The sequence below is a fragment of the Hypanus sabinus genome, chromosome 12 (genome assembly GCF_030144855.1).
Source record: "Hypanus sabinus isolate sHypSab1 chromosome 12, sHypSab1.hap1, whole genome shotgun sequence".
Classification (NCBI taxonomy): domain Eukaryota; kingdom Metazoa; phylum Chordata; class Chondrichthyes; order Myliobatiformes; family Dasyatidae; genus Hypanus; species Hypanus sabinus.
Genome location: NC_082717.1, coordinates 97594146 through 97613171, shown reverse-complemented (window position 1 = coordinate 97613171; position 19026 = coordinate 97594146).

The following is a 19026-nucleotide window of genomic DNA, read 5'->3' as shown; positions in this document are numbered from 1 at the left end:
AGACAGAGTAACACCCCCAGACATCTAGTCAGAGTAACATCCCCCCAGACCTCTAGTCAGAGTAACCCACCGTCCAGACCTCTAGTCAGAGTAACATCCCCCAGACCTCTAGTCAGAGTAACATCCCCCAGACCTCTAGTCAGAATAACCCACCGTCCAGACCTCTAGTCAGAGTAACATCCCCCAGACCTCCAGTCAGAGTAACACCCCCAAACCCCTAGTCAGAGTAACACCCCGAGACGTCTAGTCAGAGTAACACCCTCAGACCTCTAGTCAGAGTAACCGACCCTCCAGACATCTAGTCAGAGTAACACCCTGAGACCTCTAGTCAGAGACATATCCCCCAGACATCTAGTCAGAGTAACACCCCGAGAACTCTAGTCAGAGTAACCCATCCCCCAGACCTCTAGTCAGAGTAACACCCTCAGACATCGACTCAGAGTAACACCCCCAGACCTCTAGTCAGAGTTACCCACCCTCCAGACCTCCAGTCAGAGTAACAACCCCAGACCCCTAGTCAGAGTAACATCCCCCAGACCTCTAGTCAGAATAACACCCCCAGACCTCTAGTCAGAGTAACCCACCCTCCAGACGTCTAGTCAGAGTAACACCCCGTGACCTCTAGTCAGAGAAATATCCCCCGGACATCTAGTCAGAGTAACACACCGAGACCTCTAGTCAGAGTAACCCATCCCCCAGACCTCTAGTCAGAGTAACACCCTCAGACATCGACTCAGAGTAACACCCCCAGACCTCTAGTCAGAGTAACCCACCCTCCAGACCTCCAGTCAGAGTAACAACCCCAGACCCCTAGTCAGAGTAACATCCCCCAGACCTCTAGTCAGATTAACATCCCCCAGACCTCTAGTCAGAGTAACCCACCCTCCAGACATCTAGTAAGAGTAACACCCCGGGACCTCTAGTCAAACATTCCCCAGACCTCTAGTCAGAGTAAACCACCCTCTAGACGTCCAGTTAGAGTAACACCCCCAGACCCCTAGTCAAACACCCCCAGACATCTAGTCAGAATAACACCCCCAGACCTCTAGTCAGAGTAACCCACCCGCCAGACATCTAGTCAGAGTAACACCCCGAGACCTCTAGTCAAACATCCCTCAGACCTCTAGTCAGAGTAAACCACCCTCCAGACCTCCAGTTAGAGTAACACCCCCAGACCCCTAGTCAAACACCCCCAGACATCTAGTCAGAATAGCACCACCATACATCTAGTCAGAGTAACATCCTCCAGACCACCAGTCAGAGTAACACCCCCAGACCCCTAGTCAGAGTAACATCCCCCAGACCTCCAGTCAGATTAACATCCCCCAGACCTCTAGTCAGAGTAACCCACCCTCCAGACGTCTAGTCAGAGTAACACCCCGAGACCTCTAGTCAGAGAAATATCCCCCAGACATCTAGTCAGAGTAACACACCGAGACCTCTAGTCAGAGTAACCCATCCCCCAGACCTCTAGTCAGAGTAACACCCTCAGACATCGACTCAGAGTAACACCCCCAGACCTCTAGTCAGAGTAACCCACCCTCCAGACCTCCAGTCAGAGTAACATCCCCAGACCCCTAGTCAGAGTAACATCCCCCAGACCTCTGGTCAGATTAACATCCCCCAGACCTCTAGTCAGAGTAAACCAACCTCCAGACATCTAGTCAGTGTAACACCCCGAGACCTGTAGTCAGAGTAACCCACCCTCCAGTCATCTAGTCAGAGTAACACCCCGGGACCTCTAGTCAAACATCCCCCAGACCGCTAGTCAGAGTAAACCACCCTCTAGACGTCCAGTTAGAGTAACACCCCCAGACCCCTAGTCAAACACCCCCAGACATCTAGTCAGAATAACACCCCCAGACCTCTAGTCAGAGTTACCCACCCTCCAGACCTCCAGTCAGAGTAACAACCCCAGACCCCTAGTCAGAGTAACATCCCCCAGACCTCTAGTCAGAATAACACCCCCAGACCTCTAGTCAGAGTAACCCACCCTCCAGACGTCTAGTCAGAGTAACACCCCGAGACCTCTAGTCAGAGAAATATCCCCCAGACATCTAGTCAGAGTAACACACCGAGACCTCTAGTCAGAGTAACCCATCCCCCAGACCTCTAGTCAGAGTAACACCCTCAGACATCGACTCAGAGTAACACCCTCAGACCTCTAGTCAGAGTAACCCACCCTCCAGACCTCCAGTCAGAGTAACAACCCCAGACCCCTAGTCAGAGTAACATCTCCCAGACCTCTAGTCAGATTAACATCCCCCAGACCTCTAGTCAGAGTAAACCAACCTCCAGACATCTAGTCAGAGTAACACCCCGAGACCTGTAGTCAGAGTAACCCACCCTCCAGACATCTAGTCAGAGTAACACCCCGAGACCTCTAGTCAAACATCCCCCAGACCTCTAGTCAGAGTAAACCACCCTCCAGACCTCCAGTTAGAGTAACACCCCCAGACCCCTAGTCAAACACCCCCAGACATCTAGTCAGAATAACACCCCCAGACCTCTAGTCAGAGTAACCCACCCTCCAGACATCTAGTCAGAGAAACACCCCGAGACCTCTAGTCAAACATCCCCCAGACCTCCAGTCAGAGTAACACCCCCAGACCCCTAGTCGGAGTAACATCCCCTAGAACTCTAGTCAGCGTAACATCCCCGGACCTCTAGTCAGAGTAACCCACCCTCCAGACGTCCAGTCAGAGTCACACCCCCAGACCCCTAGTCAAACACCCGCAGACATCTAGTCAGAATAACACCCCCAGACTACTAGTCAGAATAACACCCCCAGACCTCTAGTCAGAGTAACATCCCCCAGACATCTAGTCAGAGTAACACCCCGAGACCTCTAGTCAGAGTAACCCATCCCCCAGACCTCTAGTCAGAGTAACACACTCAGACATCGACACAGAGTAACACCCCTCAGACCTCTAGTCAGAGTAACCCACACTCCAGACCTCCAGTCAGAGTAACAACCCCAGACCCCTATTCAGAGTAACATCCCCCAGACCTCTAGTCAGATTAACATCCCCCAGACCTCTAGTCAGAGTAAACCACCCTCCAGACCTCCAGTTAGAGTATCACCCCCAGACCCCTAGTCAAAACGCCCAGACATCTAGTCAGAATAACACCACCAGACCTCTAGTCAGAGTAACCCACCCTCCAGACGTCTAGTCAGAGTAACACCCCGAGACCTCTAGTCAGAGAAATATCCCCCAGACATCTAGTCAGATTAACACCCCGAGACCTCTAGTCAGAGTAACCCATCCGCCAGACCTCTAGTCAGAGTGACACCCTCAGACATCGACTCAGAGTAACACCCCCAGACCTCTAGTCAGAGTAACCCACCCCCCAGACATCTAGTCAGAGTAACACTCCCCCGACCTCCAGTCAGAGTAACCCACCCCCCAGACATCTAGACAGAGTAACACCCCCAGACATCTAGTCAGAGTAACATCCCCCCAGACCTCTAGTCAGAGTAACCCACCGTCCAGACCTCTAGTCAGAGTAACATCCCCCAGACCTCTAGTCAGAGTAACATCCCCCAGACCTCTAGTCAGAATAACCCACCGTCCAGACCTCTAGTCAGAGTAACATCCCCCAGACCTCCAGTCAGAGTAACACCCCCAAACCCCTAGTCAGAGTAACACCCCGAGACGTCTAGTCAGAGTAACACCCTCAGACCTCTAGTCAGAGTAACCGACCCTCCAGACATCTAGTCAGAGTAACACCCTGAGACCTCTAGTCAGAGACATATCCCCCAGACATCTAGTCAGAGTAACACCCCGAGAACTCTAGTCAGAGTAACCCATCCCCCAGACCTCTAGTCAGAGTAACACCCTCAGACATCGACTCAGAGTAACACCCCCAGACCTCTAGTCAGAGTTACCCACCCTCCAGACCTCCAGTCAGAGTAACAACCCCAGACCCCTAGTCAGAGTAACATCCCCCAGACCTCTAGTCAGAATAACACCCCCAGACCTCTAGTCAGAGTAACCCACCCTCCAGACGTCTAGTCAGAGTAACACCCCGAGACCTCTAGTCAGAGAAATATCCCCCAGACATCTAGTCAGAGTAACACACCGAGACCTCTAGTCAGAGTAACCCATCCCCCAGACCTCTAGTCAGAGTAACACCCTCAGACATCGACTCAGAGTAACACCCTCAGACCTCTAGTCAGAGTAACCCACCCTCCAGACCTCCAGTCAGAGTAACAACCCCAGACCCCTAGTCAGAGTAACATCTCCCAGACCTCTAGTCAGATTAACATCCCCCAGACCTCTAGTCAGAGTAAACCAACCTCCAGACATCTAGTCAGAGTAACACCCCGAGACCTGTAGTCAGAGTAACCCACCCTCCAGACATCTAGTCAGAGTAACACCCCGAGACCTCTAGTCAAACATCCCCCAGACCTCTAGTCAGAGTAAACCACCCTCCAGACCTCCAGTTAGAGTAACACCCCCAGACCCCTAGTCAAACACCCCCAGACATCTAGTCAGAATAACACCCCCAGACCTCTAGTCAGAGTAACCCACCCTCCAGACATCTAGTCAGAGAAACACCCCGAGACCTCTAGTCAAACATCCCCCAGACCTCCAGTCAGAGTAACACCCCCAGACCCCTAGTCGGAGTAACATCCCCTAGAACTCTAGTCAGCGTAACATCCCCGGACCTCTAGTCAGAGTAACCCACCCTCCAGACGTCCAGTCAGAGTCACACCCCCAGACCCCTAGTCAAACACCCGCAGACATCTAGTCAGAATAACACCCCCAGACTACTAGTCAGAATAACACCCCCAGACCTCTAGTCAGAGTAACATCCCCCAGACATCTAGTCAGAGTAACACCCCGAGACCTCTAGTCAGAGTAACCCATCCCCCAGACCTCTAGTCAGAGTAACACACTCAGACATCGACACAGAGTAACACCCCTCAGACCTCTAGTCAGAGTAACCCACACTCCAGACCTCCAGTCAGAGTAACAACCCCAGACCCCTATTCAGAGTAACATCCCCCAGACCTCTAGTCAGATTAACATCCCCCAGACCTCTAGTCAGAGTAAACCACCCTCCAGACCTCCAGTTAGAGTATCACCCCCAGACCCCTAGTCAAAACGCCCAGACATCTAGTCAGAATAACACCACCAGACCTCTAGTCAGAGTAACCCACCCTCCAGACGTCTAGTCAGAGTAACACCCCGAGACCTCTAGTCAGAGAAATATCCCCCAGACATCTAGTCAGATTAACACCCCGAGACCTCTAGTCAGAGTAACCCATCCGCCAGACCTCTAGTCAGAGTGACACCCTCAGACATCGACTCAGAGTAACACCCCCAGACCTCTAGTCAGAGTAACCCACCCCCCAGACATCTAGTCAGAGTAACACTCCCCCGACCTCCAGTCAGAGTAACCCACCCCCCAGACATCTAGACAGAGTAACACCCCCAGACATCTAGTCAGAGTAACATCCCCCCAGACCTCTAGTCAGAGTAACCCACCGTCCAGACCTCTAGTCAGAGTAACATCCCCCAGACCTCTAGTCAGAGTAACATCCCCCAGACCTCTAGTCAGAATAACCCACCGTCCAGACCTCTAGTCAGAGTAACATCCCCCAGACCTCCAGTCAGAGTAACACCCCCAAACCCCTAGTCAGAGTAACACCCCGAGACGTCTAGTCAGAGTAACACCCTCAGACCTCTAGTCAGAGTAACCGACCCTCCAGACATCTAGTCAGAGTAACACCCTGAGACCTCTAGTCAGAGACATATCCCCCAGACATCTAGTCAGAGTAACACCCCGAGAACTCTAGTCAGAGTAACCCATCCCCCAGACCTCTAGTCAGAGTAACACCCTCAGACATCGACTCAGAGTAACACCCCCAGACCTCTAGTCAGAGTTACCCACCCTCCAGACCTCCAGTCAGAGTAACAACCCCAGACCCCTAGTCAGAGTAACATCCCCCAGACCTCTAGTCAGAATAACACCCCCAGACCTCTAGTCAGAGTAACCCACCCTCCAGACGTCTAGTCAGAGTAACACCCCGAGACCTCTAGTCAGAGAAATATCCCCCGGACATCTAGTCAGAGTAACACACCGAGACCTCTAGTCAGAGTAACCCATCCCCCAGACCTCTAGTCAGAGTAACACCCTCAGACATCGACTCAGAGTAACACCCCCAGACCTCTAGTCAGAGTAACCCACCCTCCAGACCTCCAGTCAGAGTAACAACCCCAGACCCCTAGTCAGAGTAACATCCCCCAGACCTCTAGTCAGATTAACATCCCCCAGACCTCTAGTCAGAGTAACCCACCCTCCAGACATCTAGTCAGAGTAACACCCCGGGACCTCTAGTCAAACATTCCCCAGACCTCTAGTCAGAGTAAACCACCCTCTAGACGTCCAGTTAGAGTAACACCCCCAGACCCCTAGTCAAACACCCCCAGACATCTAGTCAGAATAACACCCCCAGACCTCTAGTCAGAGTAACCCACCCGCCAGACATCTAGTCAGAGTAACACCCCGAGACCTCTAGTCAAACATCCCTCAGACCTCTAGTCAGAGTAAACCACCCTCCAGACCTCCAGTTAGAGTAACACCCCCAGACCCCTAGTCAAACACCCCCAGACATCTAGTCAGAATAGCACCACCATACATCTAGTCAGAGTAACATCCTCCAGACCACCAGTCAGAGTAACACCCCCAGACCCCTAGTCAGAGTAACATCCCCCAGACCTCCAGTCAGATTAACATCCCCCAGACCTCTAGTCAGAGTAACCCACCCTCCAGACGTCTAGTCAGAGTAACACCCCGAGACCTCTAGTCAGAGAAATATCCCCCAGACATCTAGTCAGAGTAACACACCGAGACCTCTAGTCAGAGTAACCCATCCCCCAGACCTCTAGTCAGAGTAACACCCTCAGACATCGACTCAGAGTAACACCCCCAGACCTCTAGTCAGAGTAACCCACCCTCCAGACCTCCAGTCAGAGTAACATCCCCAGACCCCTAGTCAGAGTAACATCCCCCAGACCTCTGGTCAGATTAACATCCCCCAGACCTCTAGTCAGAGTAAACCAACCTCCAGACATCTAGTCAGTGTAACACCCCGAGACCTGTAGTCAGAGTAACCCACCCTCCAGTCATCTAGTCAGAGTAACACCCCGGGACCTCTAGTCAAACATCCCCCAGACCGCTAGTCAGAGTAAACCACCCTCTAGACGTCCAGTTAGAGTAACACCCCCAGACCCCTAGTCAAACACCCCCAGACATCTGGTCAGAATAACACCCCCAGACCTCTAGTCAGAGTAACCCACCCTCCAGACATCTGGTCAGAGTAACACCCCGAGACCTCTAGTCAAACATCCCCCAGACCTCCAGTCAGAGTAACACCCCCAGACCCCTAGTCGGAGTAACATCCCCTAGAAATCTAGTCAGGGTAACATCCCCAGACCTCTAGTTAGAGTAACCCACCCTCCAGACGTCCAGTCAGAGTAACACCCCCAGACCCCTAGTCAAACACCCACAGTCATCTAGTCAGAATAACACCCCCAGACCTCTAGTCAGAGTAACCCACACTCCAGACCTCCAGTCAGAGTAACAACCCCAGACCCCTATTCAGAGTAACATCCCCCAGACCTCTAGTCAGATTAACATCCCCCAGACCTCTAGTCAGAGTAAACCACCCTCCAGACCTCCCGTTAGAGTATCACCCCCAGACCCCTAGTCAAACACCCCCAGACATCTAGTCAGAATAACACCAACAGACCTCTAGTCAGAGTAACCCACCCTCCAGACGTCTACTCAGAGTAACACCCCGAGACCTCTAGTCAGAGAAATATCCCCCAGTACTCTAGTCAGAGTAACATCCCCCAGACATCTAGTCAGAGTAACACCCCGAGACCTCTAGTCAGAGTAACCCATCCCCCAGACCTCTAGTCAGAGTAACACCCTCAGACCTCTAGTCAGAGTAACCCATCCCCCAGACCTCTAGTCAGAGTAACACACTCAGACATCGACACAGAGTAACACCCCTCAGACCTCTAGTCAGAGTAACCCACCCTCCTGACCTCCAGTCAGAGTAACAACCCCAGACCCCTATTCAGAGTAACATCCCCCAGTACTCTAGTCAGATTAACATCCCCCAGACCTCTAGTCAGAGTAAACCACCCTCCAGACCTCCAGTCAGAGTAACACCCCCAGACCCCTAGTCAGAATAACACACCCAGACCTCTAGTCAGAGTAACATCCCCCAGACATCTAGTCAGAGTAACACCCCGAGACCTCTAGTCAGAGTAACACCCTCAGACCTCTAGTCAGAGTAAACCACCCTCCAGACATCTAGTCAGAATAACACCCCCAGACCTCTAGTCAGAATAACACACCCAGACCTCTAGTCAGAGTAACATCCCCCAGACATCTAGTCAGAGTAACACCCCGAGACCTCTAGTCAGAGTAACACCCTCAGACCTCTAGTCAGAGTAACCCACCCTCCAGACGTCTACTCAGAGTAACACCCCGAGACCTCTAGTCAGAGAAATATCCCCCAGTACTCTAGTCAGAGTAACATCCCCCAGACATCTAGTCAGAGTAACACCCCGAGACCTCTAGTCAGAGTAACCCATCCCCCAGACCTCTAGTCAGAGTAACACCCTCAGACCTCTAGTCAGAGTAACCCATCCCCCAGACCTCTAGTCAGAGTAACACACTCAGACATCGACACAGAGTAACACCCCTCAGACCTCTAGTCAGAGTAACCCACCCTCCTGACCTCCAGTCAGAGTAACAACCCCAGACCCCTATTCAGAGTAACATCCCCCAGTACTCTAGTCAGATTAACATCCCCCAGACCTCTAGTCAGAGTAAACCACCCTCCAGACCTCCAGTCAGAGTAACACCCCCAGACCCCTAGTCAAACACCCGCAGACATCTGGTCAGAATAACACCCCCAGACCTCTAGTCAGAATAACACACCCAGACCTCTAGTCAGAGTAACATCCCCCAGACATCTAGTCAGAGTAACACCCCGAGACCTCTAGTCAGAGTAACCCATCCCCCAGACCTCTAGTCAGAGTAACACCCTCAGACCTCTAGTCAGAGTAACCCATCCCCCAGACCTCTAGTCAGAGTAACACACTCAGACATCGACACAGAGTAACACCCCTCAGACCTCTAGTCAGAGTAACCCACCCTCCAGACCTCCAGTCAGAGTAACAACCCCAGACCCCTATTCAGAGTAACATCCCCCAGACCTCCAGTCAGATTAACATCCCCCAGACCTTTAGTCAGAGTAAACCACCCTCCAGACCTCCAGTAAGAGTAACACCCCCAGACCTCTAGTCAGAGTAACCCACCCTCCAGACATCTACTCAGAGTAACACCCCGAGACCTCTAGTCAGAGTAACCCATCCCCCAGACCTCTAGTCAGAGTAACACCCTCAGACATCGACTCAGAGTAACACCCCCAGACCTCTAGTCAGAGTAACCCACCCTCCAGACCTCCAGTCAGAGTAACAACCCCAGACCCCTAGTCAGAGTAACATCCCCCAGACCTCTAGTCAGATTAACATCCCCCAGACCTCTAGTCAGAGTAACCCACCCTCCAGACATCTAGTCAGAGTAACACCCCGAGACCGCTAGTCAAACATCCCCCAGACCTCTAGTCAGAGTAAACCACCCTCCTGACCTCCAGTTAGAGTAACACCCCCAGACCCCTAGTCAAACACCCCCAGACATCTAGTCAGTATAACACCCCCAGACCTCTAGTCAGAGTAACCCACCCTCCAGACATCTAGTCAGAGTAACACCCCCAGACCTCCAGTCAGAATAAAACTCCCAGACACCTAGTCAAACACCCCCAGACGTCTAGTCAGAATAACACCCCCAGACCTCTAGTCAGAGTAACCCACCCTCCAGACATCTAGTCAGAGTAACACCCCGAGACCTCTAGTCAAACATCCCCCAGACCTCCAGTCAGAGTAACACCCCCAGACCCCTAGTCGGAGTAATATCCCCTAGAACTCTAGTCAGGGTAACATCCCCAGACCTCTAGTCAGAGTAACCCACCCTCCAGACCTCCAGTCAGAGTAACACCCCCATACCCCTAGTCAAACACCCGCAGACATCTAGTCAGAATAACACCCCAAAACCTCTAGTCAGAATAACAACCCCAGACCTCTAGTCAGAGTAACATCCCCCAGACATCTAGTCAGAGTAACCCACCCTCCAGACATCTACTCAGAGTAACACCCCTCAGACCTCTAGTCAGAGTAACCCACCCTCCAGACCTCCAGTCTGAGTAACAACCCCAGACCCCTATTCAGAGTAACATCCCCCAGACCTCTAGTCAGATTAACATCCCCCAGACCTCTAGTAAGAGTAAACCACCCTCCAGACCTCCAGTTAGAGTAACACCCCCAGACCCCTAGTCAAACACCCCCAGACATCTAGTCAGAATAACACCACCAGACCTCTAGTCAGAGTAACCCACCCTCCAGACGTCTAGTCAGAGTAACACCCCGAGACCTCTAGTCAGAGAAATATCCCCAGACATCTAGTCAGAGTAACACCCCGAGACCTCTAGTCAGAGTAACCCATCCCCCAGACCTCTAGTCAGAGTAACACCCTCAGACCTCTAGTCAGAGTAACCCATCCCCCAGACCTCTAGTCAGAGTAAACCACCCTCCAGACATCTAGTCAGAGTAACACCCCGAGACCTCTAGTCAAACATCCCCCAGACCTCTAGTCAGTGTAAACCACCCTCCTGACCTCCAGTTAGAGTAACACCCCCAGACGCCTAGTCAAACACCCCCAGACATCTAGTCAGTATAACACCCCCAGACCTCTAGTCAGAGTAACCCACCCTCCAGACATCTAGTCAGAGTAGCACTCCCCCGACCTCCAGTCAGAGTAGCACTCCCCCGACCTCCAGTCAGAGTAACCCACCGTCCAGACCTGTAGTCAGAGTAACATCCCCCAGACCTCTAGACAGAGTAACATCCCCCAGACCTCTAGTCAGAGTAACATCCCCCAGACCTCTAGACAGAGTAACATCCCCCAGACCTCTAGTCAGAGTAACCCACCGTCCAGACCTGTAGTCAGAGTAACATCCCCCAGACCTCTAGTCAGAGTAACCCACCGTCCAGACCTGTAGTCAGAGTAACATCCCCCAGACCTCTAGACAGAGTAACATCCCCCAGACCTCTAGTCAGAGTAACATCCCCCAGACCCCTAGTCAGAGTAACATCCCCCAGACCTCTAGTCAGATTAACATCCCCCAGACCTCTAGTCAGAGTAAACCACCCTCCAGACATCTAGTCAGAGTAACACACCGAGACCTCTAGTCAAACATCCCCCAGACCTCTAGTCAGTGTAAACCACCCTCCTGACCTCCAGTTAGAGTAACACCCCCAGACCCCGAGTCAAACACCCCCAGATATCTAGTCAGTATAACACCCCCAGACCTCTAGTCAGAGTAACCCACCCTCCTGACCTCCAGTCAGAGTAACAACCCCAGACCCCTAGTCAGATTAACATCCCCCAGACCTCTAGTCAGAGTAAACCACCCTCCAGACATCTAGTCAGAGTAACACCCCGAGACCTCTAGTCAAACATCCCCCAGACCTCTAGTCAGAGTAAACCACCCTCCAGACCTCCAGTCAGAGTAACACCCCCAGACCCCTAGTCAAACACCCGCAGACATCTAGTCAGAATAACACCCCCAGACCTCTAGTCAGAATAACACACCCAGACCTCTAGTCAGAGTAACATCCCCCAGACATCTAGTCAGAGTAACACCCCGAGACCTCTAGTCAGAGTAACCCATCCCCCAGACCTCTAGTCAGAGTAACACCCTCAGACCTCTAGTCAGAGTAACCCATCCCCCAGACCTCTAGTCAGAGTAACACACTCAGACATCGACACAGAGTAACACCCCTCAAACCTCTAGTCAGAGTAACCCACCCTCCAGACCTCCAGTCAGAGTAACAACCCCAGACCCCTATTCAGAGTAACATCCCCCAGACCTCCAGTCAGATTAACATCCCCCAGACCTTTAGTCAGAGTAAACCACCCTCCAGACCTCCAGTAAGAGTAACACCCCCAGACCTCTAGTCAGAGTAACCCACCCTCCAGACATCTACTCAGAGTAACACCCCGAGACCTCTAGTCAGAGTAACATCCCCCAGACATCTAGTCAGAGTAACACCCTCAGACCTCTAGTCAGAGTAACCCACCCTCCAAACATCTAGTCAGAGTAGCACCCCGAGACCTCTAGTCAGAGTAACCCATCCCCCAGACCTCTAGTCAGAGTAACACCCTCAGACATCGACTCAGAGTAACACCCCCAGACCTCTAGTCAGAGTAACCCACCCTCCAGACCTCGTCAGAGTAACAACCCCAGACCCCTAGTCAGAGTAACATCCCCCAGACCTCTAGTCAGATTAACATCCCCCAGACCTCTAGTCAGAGTAACCCACCCTCCAGACATCTAGTCAGAGTAACACCCCGAGACCGCTAGTCAAACATCCCCCAGACCTCTAGTCAGAGTAAACCACCCTCCTGACCTCCAGTTAGAGTAACACCCCCAGACCCCTAGTCAAACACCCCCAGACATCTAGTCAGTATAACACCCCCAGACCTCTAGTCAGAGTAACCCACCCTCCAGACATCTAGTCAGAGTAACACCCCCAGACCTCCAGTCAGAATAAAACTCCCAGACACCTAGTCAAACACCCCCAGACGTCTAGTCAGAATAACACCCCCAGACCTCTAGTCAGAGTAACCCACCCTCCAGACATCTAGTCAGAGTAACACCCCGAGACCTCTAGTCAAACATCCCCCAGACCTCCAGTCAGAGTAACACCCCCAGACCCCTAGTCGGAGTAATATCCCCTAGAACTCTAGTCAGGGTAACATCCCCAGACCTCTAGTCAGAGTAACCCACCCTCCAGACCTCCAGTCAGAGTAACACCCCCATACCCCTAGTCAAACACCCGCAGACATCTAGTCAGAATAACACCCCAAAACCTCTAGTCAGAATAACAACCCCAGACCTCTAGTCAGAGTAACATCCCCCAGACATCTAGTCAGAGTAACACACTCAGACATCGACACAGAGTAACACCCCTCAGACCTCTAGTCAGAGTAACCCACCCTCCAGACCTCCAGTCTGAGTAACAACCCCAGACCCCTATTCAGAGTAACATCCCCCAGACCTCTAGTCAGATTAACATCCCCCAGACCTCTAGTAAGAGTAAACCACCCTCCAGACCTCCAGTTAGAGTATCACCCCCAGACCCCTAGTCAAACACCCCCAGACATCTAGTCAGAATAACACCACCAGACCTCTAGTCAGAGTAACCCACCCTCCAGACGTCTAGTCAGAGTAACACCCCGAGACCTCTAGTCAGAGAAATATCCCCAGACATCTAGTCAGAGTAACACCCCGAGACCTCTAGTCAGAGTAACCCATCCCCCAGACCTCTAGTCAGAGTAACACCCTCAGACCTCTAGTCAGAGTAACCCATCCCCCAGACCTCTAGTCAGAGTAAACCACCCTCCAGACATCTAGTCAGAGTAACACCCCGAGACCTCTAGTCAAACATCCCCCAGACCTCTAGTCAGTGTAAACCACCCTCCTGACCTCCAGTTAGAGTAACACCCCCAGACGCCTAGTCAAACACCCCCAGACATCTAGTCAGTATAACACCCCCAGACCTCTAGTCAGAGTAACCCACCCTCCAGACATCTAGTCAGAGTAGCACTCCCCCGACCTCCAGTCAGAGTAGCACACCCCCGACCTCCAGTCAGAGTAACCCACCGTCCAGACCTGTAGTCAGAGTAACATCCCCCAGACCTCTAGACAGAGTAACATCCCCCAGACCTCTAGTCAGAGTAACATCCCCCAGACCTCTAGACAGAGTAACATCCACCAGACCTCTAGTCAGAGTAACCCACCGTCCAGACCTGTAGTCAGAGTAACATCCCCCAGACCTCTAGTCAGAGTAACCCACCGTCCAGACCTGTAGTCAGAGTAACATCCCCCAGACCTCTAGACAGAGTAACATCCCCCAGACCTCTAGTCAGAGTAACATCCCCCAGACCCCTAGTCAGAGTAACATCCCCCAGACCTCTAGTCATATTAACATCCCCCAGACCTCTAGTCAGAGTAAACCACCCTCCAGACATCTAGTCAGAGTAACACACCGAGACCTCTAGTCAAACATCCCCCAGACCTCTAGTCAGTGTAAACCACCCTACTGACCTCCAGTTAGAGTAACACCCCCAGACCCCGAGTCAAACACCCCCAGATATCTAGTCAGTATAACACCCCCAGACCTCTAGTCAGAGTAACCCACCCTCCAGACATCTAGTCAGAGTAACACCCCCAGACCTCCAGTCAGAATAACACTCCCAGACACCTAGTCAAACACCCCCAGACATCTAGTCAGAATAACACTCCCAGACCTCTAGTCAGAGTAACCCACCCTCCAGACATCTAGTCAGAGTAACACCCCGAGACCTCTAGTCAAACATCCCCCAGACCTCCAGTCAGAGTAACACCCCCATACCCCTAGTCGGAGTAACATCCCCTAGAACTCTAGTCAGGGTAACATCCCCAGACCTCGAGTCAGAGTAACCCACCCTCCAGACCTCCAGTCAGAGTAACACCCCCAGACCCCTAGTCAAACACCCGCAGACATCTAGTCAGAATAACACCCCCAGACCTCTAGTCAGAATAACAACCCCAGACCTCTAGTCAGAGTAACATCCCCCAGACATCTAGTCAGAGTAACACACTCAGACATCGACACAGAGTAACACCCCTCAGACCTCTAGTCAGAGTAACCCACCCTCCAGACCTCCAGTCAGAGTAACAACCCCAGACCCCTATTCAGAGTAACATCCCCCAGACCTCTAGTCAGATTAACATCCCCCAGACCTCTAGTAAGAGTAAACCACCCTCCAGACCTCCAGTTAGAGTATCACCCCCAGACCCCTAGTCAAACACCCCCAGACTTCTAGTCAGAATAAAACCCCCAGACCTCTAGTCAGAGTAACCCACCCTCCAGACGTCTAGTCAGAGTAACACCCCGAGACCTCTAGTCAGAGAAATATCCCCCAGACATCTAGTCAGAGTAACACCCCGAGACCTCTAGTCAGAGTAACCCATCCCCCAGACCTCTAGTCAGAGTAACCCACCCTCCAGACCTCCAGTCAGAGTAACAACCCCAGACCCCTAGTCAGAGTAACATCCACCAGACCTCTAGTCAGATTAACATCCCCCATACCTCTAGTCAGAGTAAACCACCCTCCAGACCTCCAGTCAGAGTAACACCCCAAGACCTCTAGTCAGAGTAACATCCCCCAGACATCGACTCAGAGTAAAACCCCCAGACCTCTAGTCAGAGTAACCCACCCTCCAGACCTCCAGTCAGAGTAACAACCCCAGACCCCTAGTCAGAGTAACACCCCGAGACCTCTAGTCAAACATCCCCCAGACCTCTAGACAGAGTAACATCCCCCAGACCTTTAGTCAGAGTAACCCACCGTCCAGACCTGTAGTCAGAGTAACATCCCCCAGACCTCTAGTCAGAGTAACCCACCATCCAGACCTGTAGTCAGAGTAACATCCCCCAGACCTCTAGACAGAGTAACATCCCCCAGACCTCTAGTCAGAGTAACATCCCCCAGACCTCTAGTCAGAGTAACCCACTTTCCAGACCTCTAGTCAAAGTAACATCCCCCAGACCTCTAGACAGAGTAACACCCTCAGACATCGACTCAGAGTAACACCCCCAGACCTCTAGTCAGAGTAATCCACCCTCCAGACCTCCAGTCAGAGTAACAACCCCAGACCCCTAGTCAGAGTAACATCCCCCAGACCTCTAGTCAGATTATCATCCCCCAGACCTCTAGTCAGAGTAAACCACCCTCCAGACATCTAGTCAGAGTAACACCCCGAGACCTCTGGTCAGAGTAACCCACCCTCCAGACATCTAGTCAGAGTAACACCCCGAGACCTCTAGTCAAACATCCCGCAGACCTCTAGTCAGAGTAAACCACCTTCCTGACCTCCAGTTAGAGTAACACCCCCAGAATCCTAGTCAAACACCCCCAGACATCTAGTCTGTATAACACCCCAGACCTCTAGTCAGAGTAACCCACCCTCCAGACATCTAGTCAGAGTAACACCCCCAGACCTCCAGTCAGAATAACACTCCCAGACACCTAGTCAAACACCCCCAGACATCTAGTCAGAATACACCCCCAGACCTCTAGTCAGAGTAACCCACCCTCCAGACATCTAGTCAGAGTAACACCCCGAGACCTCTAGTCAAACATCCCCCAGACCTCCCGTCAGAGTAACACCCCCAGACCCCTAGTCGGAGTAACATCCCCTAGAACTCTAGTCAGGGTAACATCCCCAGACCTCGAGTCAGAGTAACCCACCCTCCAGACCTCCAGTCAGAGTAACACCCCCAGACCCCTAGTCAAACACCCGCAGACATCTAGTCAGAATATCACCCCCAGACCTCTAGTCAGAATAACAACCCCAGACCTCTAGTCAGAGTAACATCCCCCAGACATCTAGTCAGAGTAACACACTCAGACATCGACACAGAGTAACACCCCTCAGACCTCTAGTCAGAGTAACCCACCCTCCAGACCTCCAGTCAGAGTAACAAACCCAGACCCCTATTCAGAGTAACATCCCCCAGACCTCTAGTCAGATTAACATCCCCCAGACCTCTAGTAAGAGTAAACCACCCTCCAGACCTCCAGTTAGAGTATCACCCCCAGACCCCTAGTCAGAATAACACCACCAGACCTCTAGTCAGAGTAACCCACCCTCCAGACGTCTAGTCAGAGTAACACCCCGAGACCTCTAGTCAGAGAAATATCCCCCAGACATCTAGTCAGAGTAACACCCCGAGACCTCTAGTCAGAATAACCCATCCCCCAGACCTCTAGTCAGAGTAACACCCTCAGACATCGACTCAGAGTAACACCCCCAGACCTCTAGTCAGAGTAACCCACCCTCCAGACCTCCAGTCAGAGTAACAACCCCAGACCCCTAGTCAGAGTAACATCCCCCAGACCTCTAGTCAGATTAACATCCCCCATACCTCTAGTCAGAGTAAACCACCCTCCAGACCTCCAGTCAGAGTAACACCCCGAGACCTCTAGTCAGAGTAACATCCCCCAGACATCGACTCAGAGTAAAACCCCCAGTCATCTAGTCAGAGTAACACCCCGAGACCTCTAGTCAGAGTAACATCCCCCAGACCTCTAGTCAGAGTAACCCACCCCCCAGACATCTAGTCAGAGTAACACTCCCCCGACCTCCAGTCAGAGTAACCCACCCCCCAGACATCTAGACAGAGTAACACCCACAGACCTCTAGTCAGAGTAACCCACACCCCAGACATCTAGTCAGAGAAACACCACCCCAAACCTCTAGTCAGACTAACAGCCACCCAGACTCATAGTCAGAGTAACACCACCCAAGACATCCGGTCAGAGTAACACCCCCAGACCCCTAGTCAATCATCCCCCAGACCTCTAGTCAGAGTAACCCACCCCCCAGACATCTAGTCAGAGTATCACTCCCCCGACCTCCAGTCAGGGTAACCCACCGTCCAGACCTGTAGTCAGAGTAACATCCCCCAGACCTCTAGACAGAGTAACATCCCCCAGACCTCTAGTCAGAGTAACACCCCGAGACCTCTAGTCAAACATCCCCCAGACCTCCAGTCAGAGTAACACCCCCAGACCCCTAGTCGGAGTAACATCCCCTAGAACTCTAGTCAGGGTAACATCCCCAGACCTCGAGTCAGAGTAACCCACCCTCCAGACCTCCAGTCAGAGTAACACCCCCTGACCCCTAGTCAAACACCCGCAGACATCTAGTCAGAATATCACCCCCAGACCTCTAGTCAGAATAACAACCCCAGACCTCTAGTCAGAGTAACATCCCCCAGACATCTAGTCAGAGTAACACACTCAGACATCGACACAGAGTAACACCCCTCAGACCTCTAGTCAGAGTAACCCACCCTCCAGACCTCCAGTCAGAGTAACAAACCCAGACCCCTATTCAGAGTAACATCCCCCAGACCTCTAGTCAGATTAACATCCCCCAGACCTCTAGTAAGAGTAAACCACCCTCCAGACCTCCAGTTAGAGTATCACCCCCAGACCCCTAGTCAGAATAACACCACCAGACCTCTAGTCAGAGTAACCCACCCTCCAGACGTCTAGTCAGAGTAACACCCCGAGACCTCTAGTCAGAGAAATATCCCCCAGACATCTAGTCAGAGTAACACCCCGAGACCTCTAGTCAGAATAACCCATCCCCCAGACCTCTAGTCAGAGTAACACCCTCAGACATCGACTCAGAGTAACACCCCCAGACCTCTAGTCAGAGTAACCCACCCTCCAGACCTCCAGTCAGAGTAACAACCCCAGACCCCTAGTCAGAGTAACATCCCCCAGACCTCTAGTCAGATTAACATCCCCCATACCTCTAGTCAGAGTAAACCACCCTCCAGACCTCCAGTCAGAGTAACACCCCGAGACCTCTAGTCAGAGTAACATCCCCCAGACATCGACTCAGAGTAAAACCCCCAGTCATCTAGTCAGAGTAACACCCCGAGACCTCTAGTCAGAGTAACATCCCCCAGACCTCTAGTCAGAGTAACCCACCCCCCAGACATCTAGTCAGAGTAACACTCCCCCGACCTCCAGTCAGAGTAACCCACCCCCCAGACATCTAGACAGAGTAACACCCACAGACCTCTAGTCAGAGTAACCCACACCCCAGACATCTAGTCAGAGAAACACCACCCCAAACCTCTAGTCAGACTAACAGCCACCCAGACTCATAGTCAGAGTAACACCACCCAAGACATCCGGTCAGAGTAACACCCCCAGACCCCTAGTCAAACATCCCCCAGACCTCTAGTCAGAGTAACCCACCCCCCAGACATCTAGTCAGAGTATCACTCCCCCGACCTCCAGTCAGGGTAA